This window comes from Mustela putorius, unplaced genomic scaffold (genome assembly GCF_011764305.1).
Source record: "Mustela putorius furo isolate JIRA1106 unplaced genomic scaffold, ASM1176430v1.1 tig00000874_pilon_pilon_pilon, whole genome shotgun sequence".
In the NCBI taxonomy this organism is placed as follows: domain Eukaryota; kingdom Metazoa; phylum Chordata; class Mammalia; order Carnivora; family Mustelidae; genus Mustela; species Mustela putorius.
In genome coordinates, this window is record NW_025421505.1 from 7,374,292 (window position 1) to 7,382,403 (window position 8,112).

Sequence of the window (8,112 nt, forward strand, 5' to 3'; positions counted from 1 at the left end):
GGCAGAGGCTCTGAAATTCCAGTCCCCACCAGCCCCTGGTCCCCTCCATAAGAAGAAGGGAGCAGTATAGAGATTTATGTATCCACAGACATAGTCATCGCTGCCTTCCCCTTGCTACATCCCTTAAAAGGCAGAAGTTGCTAAAGTCAGTTTTGGTTTTAAATAACTCTCTCTCTCTCTCTCTCTCTTTCTGTTAAATCCAGAATCACTTGTTTTTGTGAAGGGCTTGTATGTGAATGCTAGGTCATGAGACCCGCCACCTGCCCACGGGGATGGTGCTAGGCTTCTCTTCCTTTTACACATGAGAAAACCGAGACCTGGGAAGACAAGCTGTTGCCTGAGTCTCCCACTCAGACCCCACGTGCAGCGCAACCTGGGCTATAGAACAAATCTCCCTTTCTGCTCTGTCAAGGTACATCTCCGACCTCACGCCCTTTCCAAGAAAGGTCTCTGCTTAAAAGAATTCAAGAGAAGCTGTAAAATTACCCGAAGGAGTGTTTCCTGCAATCGTTTGCCTTTTATCTTCATCTTGAAATACATTTTTAAGCCAGCAAGGGGGATAGACGCCCCCACGTCTGCACTTCGTGAGGGGGAGCAGAGAAATGGAGAAGGGCTTGTATCTGAGCGCACAGAGCGTAGGGCAATGCCCAGAGAAATAAGGCGTCCAGACGTCCATGGGACTGTGGAGCACCGCGGGGCCCCCTGAGGAGTGTCCGGGGAGAGGTGAGTGGGGCTGAGGCTAGGGGAAGGGGGTGCAGTGAACTCTTCAGAGTCCTTTCAAAGAGAGCCTAACAAGTTTTATCCATCCATACAGGGCAGTTCATAAACATTCCCTTACATTTTCCTTTTGTTCCCCCCAAAAATTCTGCCCCATCTTACTGTAAAGTGTGTTGGTTTCTCAGTTTGTGCATGCTAGGGGCAATTCGCTGGCCTGACTGTGGAGGGACGATCCCTGCCACTGGACTTTATATACATTGAAAAATGCTCAAATATCCCCATTTCACAGATGGGGAAACAGAATCCCCATGAAGTAAAGGACTCACCTCAGATCTCCCAATTCCTGGGTAACCATGGTGAGACTGGTCCCCACGACATCTGCCTTCCGGTCCTGAAATGCTCCGGGACCCCAAGCCTGCCAGGATGTGGCAACCAACAGCAACTCCAGTAAACATCACCGTCAGAACCAGGCACCTGGAGCCCCAATGTCTCTGGCAGAGTCTCATTAATGAGGGTAAGATTGTGATTCCCTTAAGAGTATCTGGGACTGGCAACAACTTTACCACAAAATAATGTTATTCTTTACTTATTTGAGAGAGCATAACATTTCCCATGGTGGACCAGTGGTGGTGTAGTTTCTGAAGGATTGCTTTGCAGTTAATTTATATAGGGAAAATTCCTGGTCTGGAGATGTATCCACGCTACCAGGATGCCCTAATAAATTATACTGGATCTGAAAATACCATGTGTTTTCCTTACCACATTTACTTTCCAAGTTCTGCATTTTCTAAGAACATAAAAGAATGTACTTCAGAAAAAGCCAGATACTAAAGAAAGGGCAAAAGTTCCAAGATGATAACACCCTTGCAGTTTCAAAGGGGCTCGTGTCACTAGTGGTGACCACGAAGTGGCTTTAAACACTCTCATTTTCAAAGTATCTCCTTCCTGGTCAGTTCAGCCCTGGTCCAGCCTCCCTGCTGTGCAGGAAGCAGAAGGTTCAAGATTTCCAGCTGTGCTGTGAATGGGAGAGTAAATACACAGTGGTGGGGGGTGCAGCAACTCACTGTGGGGGTTCTGCTTCCCAGTCTTTGCTGGAGATCACCACAGATCTCTGGCCAGCCCTTCTTCCTCTTGGCTTTCCTTGCCTCCATTACCATGCTGCAGTGTAATGGGGAAAGCTCTGAAGGTCTGGGTTCAAATGTTGCCTCTCTCACCAACTGCTGAGGGATCTGGGGCACTTTGCTCCCTTTGAGACTCAACTTCCTCATGTGTACAGTGAAGACAATGGAACCAAAGCCAGGAATAGAGGAGAAAAATATGGGTTCATCTTTATAATGAGAGAACATTCCCAGTTTACTAATTATATATTAAGTCTATGATTTTTGATACTGTACTGAAAATGTTATTTTTAATTCATCAAATCTTACCAGTTTTCCACTTCGGGTTTCTGAATGTGGCGACTGCTCAGTAAAGCTCTTTCCTACCCAAGGATTATTAAATGGTCAGCCATTTGTGTCTACACAGTATTTTGTGTAATGATTTAAAATACCAACATTTATTATATACCAAATTCTGTGTCTGGATGTCCTAATCTATTTCATGTATCTACCTTTTTTGTCCTACCACATTCTTATCATTAACTTGGCTTTAAAATATCTTCATATCTAACAGGAAAAATCTCTTTATATCCATTTTCTCTTAAAAACTGAATGTTCTCGGGGTGCCTGAGTGGCTCAGTCTGTTAAGCGTCTGACTCTTGATCTCAGCTCAGGTCTTGATCTCAGGGTTGTGAGTTCAAGCGTTATGTTGTGAGCATGGAGCCCAGTTTAAAAAAAAAAAAAAAGTGGTTAATCTCATACAGTGACTATTAGTAACAGTTTCTCAGAATAATATCTTACTAGTATTTTTTCCTTCTAAAAACAGTATGTGTTTTTTAAGGTTTCAATAACAGTGAAAATATTCAGGGGATAACAGCTTGAGAAATTGTGCTGGCCTCACCTTCCTTTGAAAAATCTTTAGAAATGAGAAAAAAGATATTTTTGAAAGAATAAATCTATGGAAATACCAGGGAACAAGGAGTGCTAGGTGGACAAGAAATTATGAGGCATACCTGAATGGTATAAAAGACAGATGGAATTGGGTTGAAAGAGGAAACCACAGTCCAAAATGTGTTCAGAGAAACTTGCTTCAAAAGGTAGGAGTATCCTATAGATGATCCAAGCTAAGAGTCAACACATGAAATGAGCAGATCGAAGACACACCAAGAGGAAAATTCTATGGGGATCACCTCCATCTTCTTCGTGTCCCTCTCCCTCTCCATGGTATAGTGGCACTGAGTGCCCAGTGCTTTGACTTACAAAGCTGATGATTCCCAAAAGGAGCAGGGAGCCACCAAGCCCAGGAAATAGTCCATCACGATTGGTAATATATCCACCCCCTCTCCTACCAGAGGCAAGCTGCAGATAACACATGTACCCTTTACAAAGAGATTAACAGAAAAAAACAAATAAATACACAAACAAGAGTAATCAAACATTTGAATCATATTTAACCAAATTCACCACCATTCACAAAAGGAACCCAGCTCAAAAAAGAAGAACACAGCACCTAGGGAAACTGAACTCATGTGGCAAGGAGAGGCATCAGAAACATCTATCCACCAAAAATATGCTCTCTGATAAAAAAAAAAAAAACAATTAGGGATCTTGGAAATGAAAAATATATTAAGTAAAAAAAACAATAAATTGGAGAATAGGAAGGTCATAGCCAAAGAGCACATTAGTGACCTGGGAGAAAGAGCCAATGTACCTTCTAGTAAAGATACCAAACTGACTACAGGCAAGAATCACCTGTACTACTTGAATACATGGACATGCTATGGACAAAGTGTGACGTTTAAACATATATTGCTGATCTCAAAGGTTAAAATGAGAAAACTTCCAGGTATCAAAAATGAAGAGAGAACCTATGGTCACAGCAATGAGTGAAATTTGATGCACACTCTCCCTCTGAGAATCAAGAATTGAGGATAGGGAGTAAGATGGGGATTTATGATAACGTGCATTTGGGATTTGAGTCACAGATCCCGTGCATCACAAGGAGCCAGGAAAATAATTATCTAACCCATGAATGAGGACAGAAAGTCCTTGCCTACTTATCCTTCCCAAGCCATATGATGAAATAGAAGTATTCTCTAGCCAGTGACCAGAACAGGGATTTGTGCCTAGCTTGGGCCTGATTCCCATGCTCCTGGCCATGGCGGGGGGGGGGGGGGCGGCGGATAATAAACATTCAATGTTTACCATTAAAAGACACGGTTCTAATGACTCATTGCTTGAAGAAAAATTCAATGTGAAAGTCATAAAATATTTAGGATGAATAAGTGTGAAAGAAGGCAAAATTTATGGAATTCATCATAAATGATATTGGAGAGTGCATATATTCGACGGAGCTTCTAGACAGATTCTCTATGATATTTATCTGTTCTCTTTATCAAAGAGTAAAAAGATAGGTCTTTTTTCCTCTCCGTTTGGGGACATATCTTTGACATTAACTTCCCGGCTCATTTATGTATTTATTTATTTATTTTATTTTGCCAATTACCTATTTAATTTCCAAGAGATTCTTTCCAGTTCTCTGATTGTTCCATTTTATAACAACCTATACTTCCCTTATGGATGCCATGTCTTGTTAGACATCTGTTAATTGTAGGGAGGTTTTACATTTTGTTCACATTTTTTTCATTTTGTTACATTTTTTCATTTTGTTCACTGTATTATTTGTTTCCTTGGGAGTCTGTTACCAATGCAAATACATTTTCTCAGCCCCCTACAATTTGCCAGACACAGCTCATACCCCTCTAGGAAGAAAACAAAGAGTCACTGCCCCTGGAGACAGCTTATGTTCTACTTGAGGGAGACAGAAATAAACTTATAAACAAATAAATAAGATAATTCCTGGTATTGATAACTGTTAGAGGAAATAAACACAAAAACTGGCTCAGAACCTATAACTCCAACAGGGCTTGGTCAAAAGGCATGGGGAGTAACCATCCAGGACACAGCACAGAGAAATAAACAGATGGAGATAGATAAGAGAGGTTGGACATAAACATGATGGATTAAGAAGCTCCTAAATATATAATTAAGAGTTCCTTTACTTTTCCATATAAATGGTAGAATAATCTTGTCTGTGTATAGGAAAAAAAAAATCTTGCTGAAATTTTATTAGAGATTGTGTTAAACTGATCTATCAATTTGGAAAGAATTTACATCTTGACTATGTTGATTCTCCTTATCCATGAACATGGAATATTTCTCCACTTACTTAGATTTTCTTTGACTTCCTTCATGTTTCATGGTTTTCAAAATCAGTCTTCTGTATGTTTTGTCAGATTTTTTTTTTTTTTTTTTAAGATTTATTTATTTATTTATTTGACAGAGAGAAATCACAAGTAGGCAGAGAGGCAGGCAGAGAGAGAGAGAGGAGGAAGCAGGCCCCCTGCTGAGCAGAGAGCCCGATGCGGGACTCGATCCCAGGACCCCGAGATCATGACCTGAGCCGAAGGCAGCGGCTTAACCACTGAGCCACCCAGGCGCCCTGTTTTGTCAGATTTAAGCTTAATTTAATTGTTCTGTATTTTGAGCAATTGCAAATGGAATGACATTAAAAATTTTTGTTTGGGCGCCTGGGTGGCTCAGTGGGTTGAGCCTCTGCCTTCAGCTCAGGTCATGATCTCAGGGTCCTGGGATCGAGTCCCGCATCGGGCTCTCTGCTCGGCAGGGAGCCTGCTTCCTCCTCTCTCTCTGCTTGCCTCTCTGCCTACTTGTGATCTCTCTCTGTCAAATAAATAAATAAAATCTTTAAAAAAAATTTTTTTGTTTGTTTTCCATATAGTCATTGTGAGGATACAGAAATGAAATTGATTTTGGGGCGTTGATCGTATATCTTGCAATATTGCCAAATTTACTTATTAGTTGCTGGAGGTCTTTGGAGATTTTGTGGGGTTAGCATTTATTTAGGCCATCATGTCATCTGTAAAGAGAAGTAGTTGTATCTTTCTTTCTGATATTTATTCCCTTTATTTTCTGTCTTTATTGCAGTGGTTTAAAATTCCAGGACTATGTTAAATAGCAATAGTTGATGTCTTTTGCCAAATTGGGAGATTTTCAGCCATCATTTCTTTGGATACTTTTCTAGCCCCACTCTGTGCCTCTTCCCTTCTGGGGCTGCCATGACACGACATCATATCTTTTATTAGAGTCCCACTTATCCTTGAGACTCTGTTCATTACTGTCAGTCTACTCTCTGTTGTTCATTTTGGGTAATTACTCTTGTTCTATTTTTAATTGCATTAATTCTTTCCACTGGTCTTTGCGTTCTTCTGTTAAGCCTAACTACTAAGTTTTTTCATTTCAGTGATTGTAAATTTCAGTTGTAAAGTTTCCACTTTGTTTTTCTTTGTTTTCTATCTTTGCTGAAAATTACTACTTTTTTTTTCATTTGTTTCAAGCATGTCCATGATTGCTCATGAAGCATTTTTATGATGGCAAATATCAGGTAATTCTATCTAAGCATCAGTGACATTTCAGTTGGTATCTGTTGATGGACTTTTCTCATTCAGTTTGAGATACTTTCAGTTCCTACTATGATATATATTATTTAATGATTGATCCTGGACATTTTGGATACTATTTTTTGAGACTGGGTCTTATTTAAATCTCATGTTTTAGCAGGGCTCTGATGAAACAGCTATGGTGGGTGAATGGGGTGCCATCTCCTTACTTGCAGTTTGGTTTAGAAATCCAGGCTTTCCAGTCAGCCTCCAATGACACCCAGTTGGGAAGATGTACCTCATAAATACATGGTGAGGGTGGTAGTCTGGGCTGTCCACATGGTCTCTGCAGAGAGAGGGGGATCTTCATTAGATCATTAGATCTTTAGATCTAATCTTTAGATCATTAGATCTTCATTAGATCACTAATCTTCATTAGAGTGAGGGGGATCTTCATTAGCAACACCAGTGCTAAGCAGTGGTGAAAGTCCTGACTTCCTACTATGTCTCCCTTGACAGCACACTAGTGGGGAGGGGCAGGAGTGCCCCAATATTGCCAGGTAGAGAGGGTCCCCATGTGATATCGATTGGCAATCTGGAGAGGAGAGGTTACTAACCTAAAGTCTATGGTCCCCATTTGACCTTCTCCAAAACTACATGGTAATCACGTGACCAATAGTGACACCAAAACAACTGGAGCATCTTATAACCACCTTCCAAGGATACAATGGTAGGGACTTCTCTGGCAATGGTGGAGGTGGGGATATAGCTTTTCCTGTGGGGTTTGGCAGAAGTAGGGTTGTCACTGTCTAAGTTTTCTGTCTTATTAGACTGCCTCTTTAGCTAGAGAAAGAAAACTTTTCTTGGGGGCTTTATTGGTCCCTATTGGTGTTTTCAGGAGCCAGCTTCTCCATTATCCAGTCTGGGGTATAATTAGGTAAAATGAAAACATGAAGAACTCAACACCCAGTCATTCCCTGGGTCCTCCAGTCCCTACTTGGTCTGCCTTCTTATTCTTCTTATATTTGTTTTATACATAATGTCCAGGGATTTAATTGTACTTAGGGGTAGAGAATGGGGGAAAATATATCTGTTCCATCTTCCCAGAAGTACAAGATCCTAGTCTAAATTTTAGCAAGCAAAATCTTGTTATATGCTATCTAAAAGATATACCCAAAACAAAAAGGCACTTAAAAGTTAAGCACAAAGAGATTTAGAAATCTATACCAAGCAAGTAGTGGCCAAAATAATCAATATCAAATAAAATACAATTTATAGTGGAAATTATTAATAGATAGGGATAATATTATATAATGATAATAAAGGAAATTCCAGGGACACATGGGAGGCTCAATGGTTAAAAGTCTGCCTTCAACTTGGGTCATGATCCCAGGATCCTGGGATCCAGTTCCACATCCAGCACTCCATTCAGGAAGGAACCTGCTTCTCCCTCTGCCTGCCGCATCCCCCGTTTGTACTCTTGCGTGCTCGCTCTCTCTCTCTCCCTCTCTCTTTCACTCTCTCTCTGGTAAATAAATAAATAAAATCTTTAAGGAAGTATAATAACAACTGCAAATATCTAAGGATACTGACTTGAAAAACAGAAAAGTTGACAGAATTTCATAACAAAAACTGACAAATCCACATTCAGAGATGCCACTAATAAACGCTTTGCTTTCAAAAACTGATAGATTGAGCATACCAAAAAAAATTTAGAATAAGCAGTCGACACAATGAAAACACTTGGTTAATGCATATTTAGAACGCTGCATCCAAATTTAGTGCTTTTCCCTTCCTTTTAATCACACATGGAACATGTGCTTAAGAAGCAAGCATTGCCC